This window comes from Osmerus mordax, chromosome 17 (assembly GCF_038355195.1).
Source record: "Osmerus mordax isolate fOsmMor3 chromosome 17, fOsmMor3.pri, whole genome shotgun sequence".
NCBI lineage: Eukaryota > Metazoa > Chordata > Actinopteri > Osmeriformes > Osmeridae > Osmerus > Osmerus mordax.
Window position 1 is genome coordinate 8737971 of NC_090066.1, and position 16072 is coordinate 8754042.

Here is a 16072-nt window from a genome sequence, read left to right on the forward strand (position 1 = left end):
CCTCTCTCTCTATCTCTCTCTCTCTCTCTCTCTCTCTCTCTCTCTCTCTCTCTCTCTCTCTCTCTCTCTCTCTCTCTCTCTCTCCTTCTCTCTCTCTCTCTCTCTCTCTCTCTCCTTCTCTCGCGTTCTCTCGCTCTTCCAGCCTTCCCCTCTCTCTCTCCTCCCCTCCCTCCCCTACCGCTTCCTGTCTCTATTTTTCTCTCTCTCTCGCACTCCTCCTTGCCTCATAAACACATTCTGTCAACCCCATCTCCCTACTTCCCACCAGGATGACCAGGTGAGGGTTGACCAACCAGGGGTTCGGACTGTTAACGATCAAACCAAATCGACTGGAAGGTGAACTCAGATCTGGGCCTTTCCACAGCACCCTGAGGGCAAGCAATCCATCAACCACATTTGAAACCAACAAGTAATTTCATAATCAATATGTGTCACCGGAGATTAACACAATAAAAAGAATACAATACTGGTGTAATTTAATGCTTTCCGAATGACGAGAAGGGAATACCGAGCCAGCCGTGAATAAATCTAAGAATAACCATCCCCTCTTCAGGAGTCACAACCGAGCGGATCCGATTCCCCGCTGCTTTTTACGGCTCGGTCACCCGTCTCCAAACATCGAGGTTTCGCTACAGTTTCGCTGCTCGTTGCATGGCTTTCCTGGAAGAGCTTCATCGAGGACAGATGCGTTAGCATTCCAAGCAGCCGGCTGTGGAATTTACAACCTCCTGGTGAAAACACCAGGAAGATCTATGTCCCCGTCAGCACCTGTAGTCTATCACCAATTACACTCCGACCGCAAGTTCTTGAAACAGCTTCCATCTCCTCAGTCAAGGTCAAGGGTCAAATGGTACTGATGGGTTCTTACTGAGGAATCTTCCCCTTTGACCCTGCCTTTGTCTGCCTTGTAAAACGGCCTCCTCGTTAAGAAGTGGAAAGGTTGGTCCTCCTCAGTGGTTTTGCTGTCACAAATGTATCTCTTGCTCACGTCCTTACCCTGTGGAAAATCTATTTTCTGCAAAGATTCTTAATTAGGCTTTAGAATTTCAGCAACATTAGATACCGGACCAATTAATCAGTAGCTGTGAAAGATCTCTATCGGGGGGCGTGCTGGCGTGGGCGATAATTTACCCGATTCAAGCTTCCCAGTCACGTTACGTGTTTTTCTTTTGCCGCGTCATGGCCGTTACCATGGTGACGAAGACGCCATCGCCAGGTGTGAGTCAGACGGAGGGTCGCGAGTGTCGGGTCGCAGGCGGAGCTCGCCGCGGCCCCTGGACCCACCCTCTGATCTGAGATCAGCGCTCCCAGCCCTGATCCCACGTCACACGCATCTCCCTCCGAGCTCTGCCACGGATCCAGCAGCAGCTTGATCGACGCCAGCAGAAGCTACCGGCGTTCTCTGGGCAGACGCTCGCGCCCAGTCCTGTCCTCCGGGCCGCCACCGGAGGCAGACTGGAGAGGGCAGCCTCTCCCAGCCTCTCAGACAGAAGGCTCCTCCATGCATATTCAATCGGATGAAGTTCTGTGATGTTCCCCCGCGTGGGTTTCCACATTGCTTTTCCTCCGTCCCCACTCTTCCCCTCTTTTGCATTTCTCTCTCTCTCTCTCTCTCTCTCTCTCTCTCTCTCTCTCTCTCTCTCTCTCTCTCTCTCTCTCTCTCTCCCTGTCTCTCCCTCTGTCTCTCTCTGTCTCATCCTTTCTCTCTCTCTCCCTCTGTCTGTCTCTGTCTCATCCTCTCTCTCTTTCCCTCTCTCTCCCTCTGTCTTTCTCTGTCTCTCTCTTTTTCGGAGGCAGAGTTAGCAGAATTTCATCTAAGAGCGCGATTAGGTTGAGGCTGGCTGGCTCTTTGTTAGACTGAATGGGCCATATACTAATCCTGCTCTCGTATTACGTAATACTCTGTCCTCCACCAGAGCTGTTTAGAACTACTGGTTTTGACATTCGGCGACAGGCCCACTAATTGGGTTGTAGCGCAAGGGACGGATCCCTGCGCCGCTAATGCATTCTTGAGAAATGTGTGGCAGTACCAGAGCTGACATGTACACTCACACACACACATGCTAGGAAACATGAATAAATTATGCTGCATTGAATAGGGATTGATTGTTATTATAATGTCGAAGGGAAAAACTGTCCATATTGCAGTGGTGCTTGGTAGCGTTATGTTTACGTGTCAAGTGAACATGACTGGCCCTGCAGACTGCATGTAATCTCTCTTCTCAGTCTGAAAAAACGTTGTTTGGTATTGGTATTGTTTTGGTGAAGGGCTTATTTGGTGGGAGAGACCGTTTCCTCTCTGTCTCTGTGTCAGCGTGTTACTCTGTCTGTCTCTGTCTCTATCTCTGTGTCTGTGTGCAGACTAAGCCCCTATCAACCCAGAGCCCCTGTGTCCTCTGCAGGCTTCCAGAATGTTCCCTGTGTGTGGGTGTGTGTGTGCGTGTGCACAAGTGTGTTTTTAGAACCTTACATCATCGCAGGCCCATTGCAGATGAACCTGTTGTGACGATCAACTCTGTGCTGACACTGGAACCACAAGAAGGGATTGTTCTCTTTTCCATGTCATGTCTTGTTTGTAAAAAGAACAGGGCTCTCGTGTAAGAAAACAGTAATCATCTCGTAAGAAAACAGCAATCAAGACACTGTACCTAAATGATTGTTTCTGTTTTGTCTGATCTTTCTTGAATAAAAACATGGTAAAAACATTTATAAATAAAAGAACAGGGCGGGTAGGGGGTATAATCAAAGTTTGGCTGGAACCAGATCAATCCAGCGAATGTGTTTCAGACCGTGTCTCCAACCTCAACTTGTGGAGGCCGAGAGATATTTCTGAAAGGCTCATAGTACAGCCAACCAGCTGCATTACTGCCAACATGACATTCATGACTGACACCATTAGTTAATCACGGCATTAACAAACACTTAGTCGTCTGATTAGCCATGAAAACAGGCGAGGCCTCGACTCCTCGACAAACATCAACAGTTCACAGCTAAGCCTCCCTGACAGAGTTGTCGCAGGCAGAACGCGGGGTGCTTAAAATCACATTAGACCGTTTTCCAGTCATTACGGTCGATTATCCGAAACATTTGTTGCCTCAAACAAGACACCTCCTTGATTTATAGAGCGTTATGAAGCACTCTCTCGGCAAAAGAGGGTTTCAACTCCGGCCAAGTGTTCCCCCTCTTTGATTCCCCCTTGCTCTTCTGAGGAAAACCTACCGAACAAATCCAATTCTTTCAAAGACTTTGACCATGCCTCCCTTTCTCTGCGGCCCGTTTGTCTGGTTGGATCCCCAGGAAGCGTGGGCGTGAGCGAGCTGGCATCGTTTGCTCTCGCTGGGCATATCTCTTGGGCGAGGGCTGTGGGCTGCCATCTGTCCCTCTCCATTAGAGGGGTCAGGGAACGCCCGAGGGCAAGGCCAGGAGGAGGCTCACACAGGGGGGGTGCTGTGGACACTGCCAAGCTGCCCATGGGTGGGCACTCCTGAGACACACAATGGAAATGTTGTCGAGCTACTATACAGCCCAGGTGGACGTGTACTGTCTGAAGTATGCGGTGTGAGTATGCTTAAAGTCCAAGTAAAGTGTGCTTAGGTCGTGTTCGTGCTGAGAAAGCCGGTAGTGGGAACCCATTGAACCCATCACACGAGGAGGGGATTTGAGCAGAGCAAACATGGCGGGTTGTGAAGAAACCATGTCTTCATCTTTCCTTCCGTTGTCTTCCTCGCCGTGCTCGTAATCCCGGGGATTTCTTGCTTACCGTCCACTTCTGTTGAAGGCCCACTTTGATTTATCTGGAACTCCAGCTACTTCCAACTGTGCCTGTGTTTTTCGTGTTCTCCAATTACATATGATTGATTTCAGAGCTCCTTTGGATTAACTATTCGGCTATTTATAACCACTTGTGTTCAGGGTGCAGTCATGCAGTGTGCATGAGAAGGCATCGTCGACTCTGGCACCTTCCCCAATCGTGAGACACAAACACACACACACACGCTCGGCCGTACGGAGTTAGACGCCCTCGATGCTCGCGCTCCGTACGCCTCAAATACATTCCAATGCATACAGAGGACAGTACATCCGCGAAGAGGCAAAACAAACATGCTCATCTAACACCTCTAATCTGCAGCATGTGGCTAAAATAGTGATAGCAGCCAGTCTCTCCACCCCCCCCCCCCAGCCCCCCCTACGGTGTATGGTTTATGGGAAGAAGCACATTTGCCACTTCAAGAAATGCATGAGGGAGGGGTGGGGGGGGGCAGTGGATAGGAGCTGTGTCGTGTGACATCCTCTCCTCCTGGACAAAGAGCGATGTATTTCACAAGGTTTCCAGGCAGACGGAGCGACAGAAAGGAGATGGAGAGGAGAGAGAGAGAGAGAGAGAGAGAGAGAGAGAGAGAGAGAGAGAGAGAGAGAGAGAGAGAAAGAGAGAGAAAGAGAGAGAGAAGAGGGAAAGTCCCACGGACGACTCCCGCCCCACTTTGTCAAATCGTCCTCCCTGGCCTGTCATGTCCGACCTTCGAGGCCACTCAGCCCGCTGCACCCGTAACCTCGACGACCTCCGGAGAAAGGAGGGGGGGGGCGAGCAGCAGCGAGGCTTGCACGCCCCCACATGCACATCCCGTCCGTGAGGCATGGCCGGCCTTCAATCGTGGGCGGTGCCTCCTCGTGTCGTTATCGATGAGATGAGCAGGTCCTCTCTGATTTACGGGGCCTCCCCAGGGATGCAGACCCCTTGCTGAATGGCCACCGTCTCTCTTTCATGTCGAAAGAGGGAGGCGGATCAATGCGGTGATGCAACGCTCTGCTTTTTTGACTGTGGGTTCAATAGCAGGCCTAATCACCAGCCGTCAATACCATGCCCAGTTGGGAAGAGAGAGTAATGGCTGAGACTAATAACTGGACAGCCCTCCTATTGCTTTTGCCGGCCACATCAGTCAGCCTCAGCTCGATTGTCAAGCGCACGTTTCGGTGTAAGATGAATACGCTAATTATCTCGAACCCTGGCGTTAGTACGCTGCCGACAAACTCAGCAGTTTCCCAAAACACCACACACAGGTCATTTGAGAGCCATGAGGTTTGTTTTGACCTCCTGTTTTGACGTGGTTTTCCTACTTCTTCCTGTTGCCCGGCAGGGCTGCGTTTGTGTCTGAACGCTTGAGTTTGCCGGGGGCCTAAGGGGGTCAGAGTGGGGGAGGTGTTAGGGCGGCCCACAGCTGGTGAGTGGAGGAGTTGGGGGGTTGTTTCCAGGAAGTGAGCCACTGCTGTGAGTCTGCCTTCTCCAACCAGAGCCAGTTCAGCACTCAGCAGAAATGTATGTGAGTGTTTGTGGTGGGTGGGGGGATGCAGGGAAACCTCCAGAGCTCCATGGACAGTGGCGGCCGGCGACTCGACAATAGAGCACGCTGTCCCACTGGAGGCGTCCCAAACGCTCGCGAATCAGCCTGCAGAGGCTGCAGATGAGGCTGTCAGAGAGGAGGGCACCAACGGGAGCTGTCTGGAGGGGCCTCCCTTTGACGTCCTTCTCCGTCAGCGGCATGGATGAACACAGGGGGGGGGAAAGGAAAGACTCGGCGGTGAACAAACGTGCCAGCCCACCAAAACACTTTGCCCAGGATATTTGGGCTTCCCTTCCTGGCAATGTTCAGTGTCCTCCACAACACTCGTTTCCCCCCAAAAAAATGGGTCTGTTTAGGTTTTTGAAAGGGAAGTGAAAGGGGGGGGGGGGGGGGTTACATACTTGCTGAGGCCTGTCTTTGGGGTGGGTGACTGGGCTGGCTGAGCAATGTTTGCCTTGTGGAGGACTGGAACGTTATATAAACATGGGCACCCGTCCAAGCAGAGAAACCCACATCAGAAACCCCCAGATGCATGGGAAACGCACGGCCCACGGCGGGATTCGATTTGGCCGTTGGATGGATGAGTTGGACGCGTCGTTCACGAAGCCGCGGTGAAGGCGGTGGAGTCAGCTGCGCCTTATTGGAAAATCTGACTACTTTTATTTGTAGAATAGAATCAATGCCCTCGAAATGCACATGTGTGAAAAATGAAAATTTTTGGTTCGACCATTTCCATGCTGTGTACAAAAAGTCCAAACGGGAGGCACAAGTAAACTGAGATGAATGACTGTCATGCCGAAGAGGAGTCGATAAAGCTAGCAAGAAGCACACCACCAATAGTCTGGCCCTAAACAGAAGCCAAAATCTCATTTTATCTCGAGAATAGATTTTTCCTTTCGCCCATTCAATCTCAGACAATAGCTGCAAAAAGCCTTGTGGCTGCAGAGCAGTGGGTATTTACTGTAATAAGTGGACACGTATCACAAGGACAGACTGAGTCTTAGACAAAAATAGAGAGAGAGACAGAGAGAGAGAGAGAGAGAGAGAGAGAGAGAGAGAGAGAGAGAGAGAGAGAGAGAGAGAGAGAGAGAGAGAGAGAGAGAGAGAGAGAGAGAGAGAGAGGGAAGAGGGAAAGAAAGAAAGACTGAGAAGGAAGGAGAAAAAGAGAGAGAGAGAGAGAGATTAAGACAGCAAAAAGATATCGAGAGACTGAAAAACAGAGAAAAGGAAGGAGAAAGAGAGAGAGAGAGCCCGAGACGAAGCAAGAGAGAGAGAGAGACAGAGCGGTCAGAGAGTGGCTGACCTGCCTGCATTGACAGCTCCCATCAGCGATGGATGGTTGCAGGAAGCAGAACCAGGGAGACACAGAACCCATCTCCAAAGGCCAATCTGTCCCTTTCACCTTAGATTAGAGTTGCTCAGGAGCGCACCAAACTTTCCATTGGCCTGCAAGGACCAGGCTTTCAATGACGCAGGACAAACCCAATGGAAATTTGGCAAGTTTGTCCCTGCATCACTTATGTCAGTATTGTCTTGGAGGACTTTTTGCCCATGACGTAGAAAGCGCAGCAGTTGTCCGTCTTCCATAGAGGTTGACTTTGACAAAGTGAAATATAAGGCTGCCGACATGCTGAGATTATTATTTAAAGCCTGGGGTAGAATCAATCATTTTACTGTGGTGTTTCCTTGGCAATACAGTGCTCGACTAAAGTTGGAAAACAGTGTGTCGCATGGTAAATGGACCAATTTGTTTTGGAAATACCGGGGGGCAATTTAGCTTTAAATTTCAAACGACATTAGTGGTGCAGGTGTTTCAAACATTTGTTTTCTGGCAGGATACAAAAGCTAATTTGAAGTCCCCTCTGTTTCCTCATCAAACTGATTTAGGGACATTTTTGGCTGTTAGTTTCCGACTGTCTGCACCAACATTTCCACCCCAATACAAATGCACACACACACAATGTTTTCTAGACTATCATTACTGTAAACAGCACAAATTGCCAATAGATCATCTTAATGTTGTAAATGTAGACTGACACATGCATCATTTTCAAGTGCCACACAACAACCAACCCTATTTTCTCGGGCCAACTGATTGGCCAGTGAACCCAAGGATGAGGACATTGTGAGATGTTATGGATAACCAATGTGAAAAGAGGAACCTGAGAAGAGATACAAGCTTTTCAAAGGCTCTCAGTGTATTTGATTTAAATTTCCATTTCTTTTCAACATGGCAACTTATTTTTTCAGCATGACTTTTCTCACAGTTGGATAAAAACATGACCATATATATATTTTTGTTGGGTACTGAATGCATTTGAATGAACAGGTTCATCTTTAATGCACAGACAGGTTGTAGAGAACTCTGTTTCTTCCCTGTTTGTGCAGGTGCTGAGAAGGACTAGATAACCAGAGCACCCTATGAGTCACAGAACAGTGCTGGAGTGAATCAGCTTTTCTCCCCATGAAACCTCACTCGTCATAAACATAGCTCTTAAAAAACATCATAAAACTGGGTCTGTGGAAATAATTACCATGGAACACAGTGAAATTATGCTTCCAATTATAATACCAGAGAGTGGCAATTAACCTTCTTTAAGTCACAATGGCACACAATCTTTTTAGGATAATTTGGGGTTTCAACTCTACTGTGCATCCATTAGAAGGCCGAAGTAATTGAATTAAGACATGAAATTCCAATATTAATAGGAGACAAAGATCTGCACACAAAAAATACATTCACATTGGTTATCTCACCAAGGACAACTAGTTCTGCAAAGCAACTCCCACATTTAATGACCTCTACAAATGTATTCCCTGGCTTGTGTTTTATACTTACAGGACAAGACCTTGACAGAAAACCCAGTGTATGTCTGTGTGTATGTCTTTGGTGTGTGTGTGTCAAAGAGATAGAGAGAGAGAGAGAGAGAGAGAGAGAGAGAGAGAGAGAGAGAGAGAGAGAGAGAGAGAGAGAGAGAGAGAGAGAGAGAGAGAGAGAGAGAGAGAGAGAGAGAGAGAGAGGAAGAGAGATTAAGATCGTCTTCTACTGCAGCCATCTATGAAATGGCGCTTGATCACACATCCCATTAAACGGTGGAACAGCAGCGCGAGCCTCTGCCCAGGGTCTCATCCTAAAAGAGAACACAAAGCATGTTTATCCCCTGGACAGTGGCTGAGTATAGCCACGGGTACATCCAGTTCAACCACCGCTGAACTCTTCGACTGTCGTTTCATGCACAACGGGGAACGCTACCTAACCTAAAAACACTGCATCGCGAGCATTAACCTGCATTTCAAAGTCTACCACTTGACCTTAACCCACGGTTGTGTAGCCACGCATGCGACCGCATCCGAAATGAAATCCATTCATTGTCGGCGCGAGCGCTCTCTCCTTTCAATCGCGACCCACTTTGAGCAGAACCGCTAGAGCGTGCGGTACTTAAGGCGGTCCAGGCAGAAAGGAGGTCTCGTCTGGCTGTGCGTGTGACACTTCCACAGCCTGTGCGTAGCACCCTACCTGTCCCTTTAGGACAGGATCCACAGCAATAAAACACCACAGGCTTCCCTCAGCACGAGGAACATAGACGTACTTGTTTATAGACACACACATACAGCATGTACTGTACGCACGCACACACACACACACACACACAACGAACACGCATTGTACACATGGACACACACACACAGGCTGAACACGCACACATTTGGAGAAGTAAAATATTAAGGATTCTTAGGTTGTCGAGATTGGAACATTCTGGGTGGTGCATTGTGGGCATGCTGCATGATTGGCTGTATGATTGACGGGCGGGTATTCTAAGTGGGTGACATTCTCCCAGCCCAGTTGTCAGACAAGGAAAGGCCAATCAATGGGATCCACCAGCTTTTAGTCTTTCCTTTGTTACCGTTCCTCCTCACGCTGTTCGTCTCTAATTGTTGCAATTTCAATGCCAATGAACGAGCCCAGAAAATGTACAGCGTGACCTACATTTTTCTTTGAAGGAAATGAATTCATCACTTTAATCTTTTCAAGCACCCGAACCCAAAAATATAGCTGTTTTCCTCGCTGACTTCATCCCAGACCAGACGTGCGAACAGCAATTCCCTCAAACAAACACCCCCGGCAACCATCGAAGCGGAGGCCATTAACAGTTAGAGAGGAAGAAGGGCCACGACCTCATCGGAGTTGTAACCTGAGGTCCGGCGCTTTCATTTCCCTGGCGACGACATGGTGTCTGAAACGTGCTTTTCTCCGACTCCCTCTATGGGCCTGCCTGGGAGAGGGGGGTCGCATTTCAGCTGGGACCAGGAAAGAGGTAGTGCGTGTGCACGTGTGGCAGTAAGTGCATGTGGGGGGTAGGGTTGTGAGGAGTGTGTTTATGTGTGCATGAGTGAGTGTGTGGTGGGGATGGCATGCAGTGTGTGTGTTTGTGTGTGTGTGTGTGTATAAACATGATGACCTGGGTTTTCAGTGCAGAGACACACTGGCAGGGGTGACGAGAAGTTCGCTGCTAAATAGCTACTTCTGTATGTCATAGTCTTTTGTTCTTTACATCGTCCACCTACAGCTTTATATGGAGGACCAAACCTGTCATATTTACAAATGAATGAATGAATGAATAAATAAATGTCCACATCCATGCATTTAGACAGAAATAAACGAATATATGTATTAATTAATGCACAATTGTCAATCAATAGTTACGTACATATATTTTACATTTATGTATGTATTTATTTTTGTATTCATTTATTTATTCATTTATTTATTTATTTATTCATTTATTTATTTATTTATTTATTTATTTATTTATTTATTTATTCATCTATTCATTTATTTATTCATTTATTCATTCATTCCTTCATTCATTGTTCCCAATATGATAATGAGAGGAGGCCAGTAGGCGTGGAAACTGACGTTCAGACATTGCAATCAATCCAGAGCCATACATTCAATAACGCCTGGGACACACTGGCTGCGAAGCGGATATCGTTTTTATGGACAACATAGCCTACATGGCCAGGCTGGACGACCTCGTTGAAAACAAAGATTTAATTCACCATATGATATTTGGATAAACAAACATGTTATAAAGAATTGACTACGTTAGTTGTGGGCTATCACTTAACACCCAACTTCACTACGCTAAACATTAAAAAATAAAAAATCCTGATTGTTGATTGTCAAACCAACATTTTTGTCCTGTGTGTAAGAGCGAGATAGACGATCTGTCATAGCCCCCAATCAAGCAGAAGAGAAATTTGTGAAGATTGACGACACAAAGTTAATCATCGAAGATGAAATGTAGCTTAGTCCTACATGGAGTTGTATGCCCCACAGCACGTATTTTACAAAGACTACGGCAACAAAAGCCAAACATTGCCACGTTATGTTGGGAATGGGATGCTGTTGCGACGGTTGTTGGAGCAACAAGTTGCCTAATTAGCCTGTAGCCTATGCCATGTTTATGTACAATGTCAGCTTTACATGTATAAAAGGAAAGCTCAGAGAAGGTGAAAGGCTTGGTGACCGGCGTGGAGAAATGCGTGTCTGGTGTGAACAGTATCGCGTCATTCGTAGCAGATTGTGGCGCTTCAGGGCGCTTCGCAGCCAGTGTGTCCCAGGCGTTAGCTAGATTGAATCTATGGCTCTGGATTGATTGCAATGTCTGAACGTCAGTTTCCACACCTACTGGCCTCCTCTCATTATCATATTGGGAACAATGAATGAATGAATGAATAAATAAAGGAATAAATGAATGAATGAATGAATGAATGAATGAATGAATAAATAAATAAATAAATAAATAAATGAATAAATCAATCAATAAATCAATCAATAAATGAATAAATAAATGAATAAATAAATAAATGGATAAATTAATTAATACAAAAATAAATACATACATAAATGTAAAATATATGTAACTATTGATTGACAATTGTGCATTAATTAATACATATATTCGTTTATTTCTGTCTAAATGCATGGATGTGGACATTTATTTATTCATTCATTCATTTGTAAATATGGCAGGTTTGTGGTCCTCCATACTTTATGGTTCTAAAAACGGAATAGCCGTCGTTCTTCACTGCTGGGATTCTTTATCCCAGACCGTACAACCATCGAGCTCAACATTAACAGTGAGATTTACTTATGCATAAACCGTATGTGTTTAAAAAGTATTCGCAACACCGACCATTGCATGTTGACTCCCCAAAAAGGGGCCCCCCGAAGCTGACAAACTTTGATCTGGGCGATGCATCACAGAACACTCTGTCCCCCCCCCGTCGCCGCGGCCACCAATCATCCATCGGGTGGCACGGCCTCTCACCTTCGGAGGGTGTCATGAGTGAGAGTGATCATGGTGGCGATGAATGGAATGTCACCTTGAGGAGGGAGGGGGGGTGGGGTGGGGGTGGCAATTTGTAAATGTACACCTCAAGAGCAAAAAGGGGGTTGGATGGTTGGGTGGGGCCGGGGATAGCGTGATGGGGGAATTTGATGGCGTAGGCTTGAATCCCCCCCCCCCCCCACACTGTTCCCGTTCTCTTTCTGCTGTAATTGTTTGGGGAGGGAGTCTGCTTGAGTCCGATAAGCAGGCGTGGGTCTGGCCGCCCTCTTACCAGCGAGCATCGGCTCATTCCTATTGGTCATGGCAGCGTGCTCGCCCGACGCCACAGAGGCAACGGAATTTTTTCATGCAAATGAAACCAGCTGTTGGACGCGCAAACACGTACACACGCACGCACGCACACACACTGGCTCGAATGCCGCAAACGAACAAATAAACGGACTGATTTTCACGCTCACATTGCACATGCACGAATACACGTACACACTCTCTTCCAAATCGTGTTCTCTGTTTCTCTCTCTCTCTCTCTCTCTCTCTCTCTCTCTCTCTCTCTCTCTCTCTCTCTCTCTCTCTCTCTCTCTCTCTCTCTCTCTCCCTCATTCACTCAGTTAGTTCCGGGTGTGTGTGGACCATCCAGAGTGCTGCATGCTCTCTCATATTGATTTGGCCGTTTCAGATTAGTATGCAGACACAGAAGGAGCTATTTGAACAAGTTCCAGGTTCCAGTCGGATACATACAGGCCTGAGAACCAGACAGGAACCAGACTGGTCCAGACAGGAAATAGACTGATCCAGACTGGTCCAAACAGGAAATAGACTGATCCAGACTGGTCCAGACAGGAAATAGACTGATCCAGACTGGTCCAGACAGGAACCAAGGTGGACTAGTCCACACAGACCAGGAACAGGTTAACAGTTCACATCTGGAACACACTGGCCTATACATCTGGGCTTGGTTCCACTTGGACACAACGGGTCAGTGGATGTGTATTGAAAGAAACATGTCTCTGATACGCCTCATCTGAAAATGAATGTGCAGACACACATACACACACATACACACTCACATGGTATGAGAGGGGAATGAGCAAAATGGTACAGAGATGGTGGGTGGTGCATTGTGTGTAGGCTGAATTATTGGCTGTGTGATTGACAGATTATCCTAAATGGGTTGCATTCTCCCAGCCCAGTTCTATATAGTCCCTTAATACTGTATGGATGTTTGGTTAATCTTGGAGGAAGGTATATAATATATATGTAAAAAGTTGGTTATACTGTGAGGAGAAATTATTACTAAGGACCTATTTCTTTTATTTTATGTTTTTGTTTGGTCAGCTGTTTGGCAGGTAACCTGGATGAAATGCAGGGTGTGCACTTGGTGTTCAAGTCAAAGCCTGCATCGTCAGGATACAGTCAGAATGTTTGTCTAGGTATTAGATCAGGATGTGTTTCGTTTTTTACTCAATTTCCCTTTTTACATTTCTTAAGCAGCTGGGAATGTCTGCGATGAACTTTTGACAAGGTTCAGTGAGTCATCCTCTCTTTGATTGGCTGACAGCCCACATTTGGTGGCGTGTTGGAACCAGTGGTATTTATATGTTTATTGTTCACAGTGCCTGGTTTTCGGACGCGTAAAACAGTTCACCTATGGAACACAATGTGACAGGTCCATTCATTTGGATGATGAGCTTGGTTCCTTTGTGATGGAACAGGTTGGATCGACAGGTCCCATGTGCTTCACACACCTCCGTTAAAGTGACGACACGGAGAAGGAAAGGATTACGAAACATCTTTATCTGCTTTGTTTGTTTAGACAACTCATTCGAATATCTGAGCGCCTCATTTGTGCATGTATACCATATGAATAAGAAGCCATGAATCTTTCCTTGAGGCTTTTACGACCACCAGGGCAACATGCTTTATTTGTGTTTGGATAACATTTCTTCCTGTGCCAGTTGCTTCCTCCCCTCTATGTAAACCTGGATTCCTATGGAGCTGAACACGAGCTGCCATAAATCAGCCTCACACTGATTTATTACCCAGGATTCACGGGTTCTAGTTAATCTAATTTGGTCTCGTTTATTACATACGGTGGCTGTTGGAAGGATAACCTGGCAGCACCCGCCCCCAATGACCTGGGCTGTGCACATTCGGGGAACTGGGGGGGGGGGGGGGGTGTGGTGGGCTTTATTACTGTAGCTGGCATGGTGTAAGTAGCAATGGACACATCTGTAAATCTAATGTCCCTCTTCTTACGATAGGACAGTGTGGAAGCGTATGCCTGAGGAGCAAGACGGAACGGACCCGAGGGATGTAGGTCTCCGCGTACAGAGTGGATGGTGGAGACCCTTAGTGAGAACAGGGTCTCGCCTCATCCATCATTCATCAAATGGCAGCTCGTGTCACTGTGGACATGAGCCCTCCCAGCAGATAAAGGATTAAATCCACATTTGCATTCGCACATGGGAGAGAAACCTGAAATGAATGGGGGGGGGGGGGGGGGGGGGGGGGGGGGGGGCTCAGTCATGTGACTGGGGTGACAGCCTCAACGCTGGCGTTCATCAGCGAGGGGTCCCAGGGGGGCCTTGGTGAGTAAGCACAGGGAGAAAACCAACAATGTTAACGCTCTTTTTGTTATCTACATAATGGCTCCCCTCCCCATTTGCCCCCATTTAAGAGTGTCTGTTTGATTTATGGAGCACGTCCTCACAGCACGGCTCTTTGGATAACCGTCACCCCGTCCTCTCTCCTCTCCTCTCCCCTTCCACCTTGCCCTCCCGTCTCTCCTACGTTTTTTTTCTTCTTTTTTCTCCATCCCCATACCCCGTTCTCTCCCTCTCCCTCTCCCTCTCCCTCTCCCTCTCCCTCTCTCTCTCTCTTCTCAGCCCAAGTTAACAACCATGGTAATTTCCTCTTTGTTGCTGAATACGACACTTCACAGCACCCCCCCATCACGTGATTGGTTTTGATAAATGGCCATATGCACGCCATAGATAAACAGTAAATAACTCCCACCCCTCTCCCCCTCAATTGTACGTTTTGAAATTCTTATGTGACCTAAATATTATAATGGTTTTGTTACATTTAGCAGACGCTCTTATCCAGAGCGACTTACAGTAAGTACAGGGACATTCCCCCGAGGCAAGTAGGGTGAAGTGCCTTGCCCAAGGACACAACGTCATTATGCATGGCCGGGAATCGAACCAGCAACCTTCGGATTACTAGCCCAATTCCCTAACCGCTCAGCCACCTGACTCCCTACTCCTGTAGGGAGTAGGGAGCCTGTTCCTGGGTGAAAATCTCCCATGGTTCCAATACTAATATTTGGACTGAAGATTCAGGTAGGTCCTTTTTTGAGTCAAAGAAGCATACTTATGGTTGTGGTGTATCTAAACAGACTGCGATGCCAATTTTTCTCATTAATATAGAGTGGCCAAAGAAAAGCCAATGGATATTATAACATGTACAGTACATATCAATAACTTGACTCATATGAATGATTATGGCAGGTCAGGAATGATCAAACCCACATTGACTCAGCACATTCCCCAGCCATCACAGTCACATGTGCACTACGCTCAGTGTTCTGTTACCCCAATCAATCCCCACCGACCTGTGGCCCAACAGTGCCTCCTTAAGTAGCCTATTAAATATTTACTCTTCCACAGTGACCTGATGTGACATTAAGCGAAGGTTTCATTGACTTGACTTTGCTCGGTGCTTACCTATAAATGGCTCAAAGTGAGCCACTGTCATCCTAGCTCCTGCTAAACAGTACCTAGATCACTTACTGAATCTTTGAGCCGTGCAGAAATGTCCTTTTATCAGCCCTGGTTCTGACTGGAGCTGGTCCAGTTCTTGTGAGTCTGCAGAGGCCCGAGACATGATATTGAAGTCCTTCAGTCAACGGGAATATTATACCTCCGTAATGAGAGACATGGACCATTTCTCCACGGGGACTCTAAAGTATCCCACCTGAAGGCTTTGTGAGTGTTTCTCTGACTAGACGGCTGTTCAACAACCTTGTTCAAACGCGAGCCCACTGTGTGAATCGGGGCCTGGTTTGGCTTCTCAGACGCTGGCCTTTTCCAACTCCTCCACAGGCATTCAGACGTGTCGCTCCTGCTCCTCATTTAGCCATTGATCCTTTCTTTCTTTCATTCGTCCATCCATCGCTCCATTCATCCGTCCGTTATGAGTAAGGCGCGCGCCATTGCCGTTGCGGGGGTGATAAGGATAATGACAGTCTCTTTCATCCAAGGATCCTAGAGTTAGGGAGAGGGAGAGAAAGAGAGAGAGAGAGAGAGAGAGAGAGAGAGAGAGAGAGAGAGAGAGAGAGAGAGAGAGAGGGAGAGGGAGAGGGAGAGGGAGAGGGAG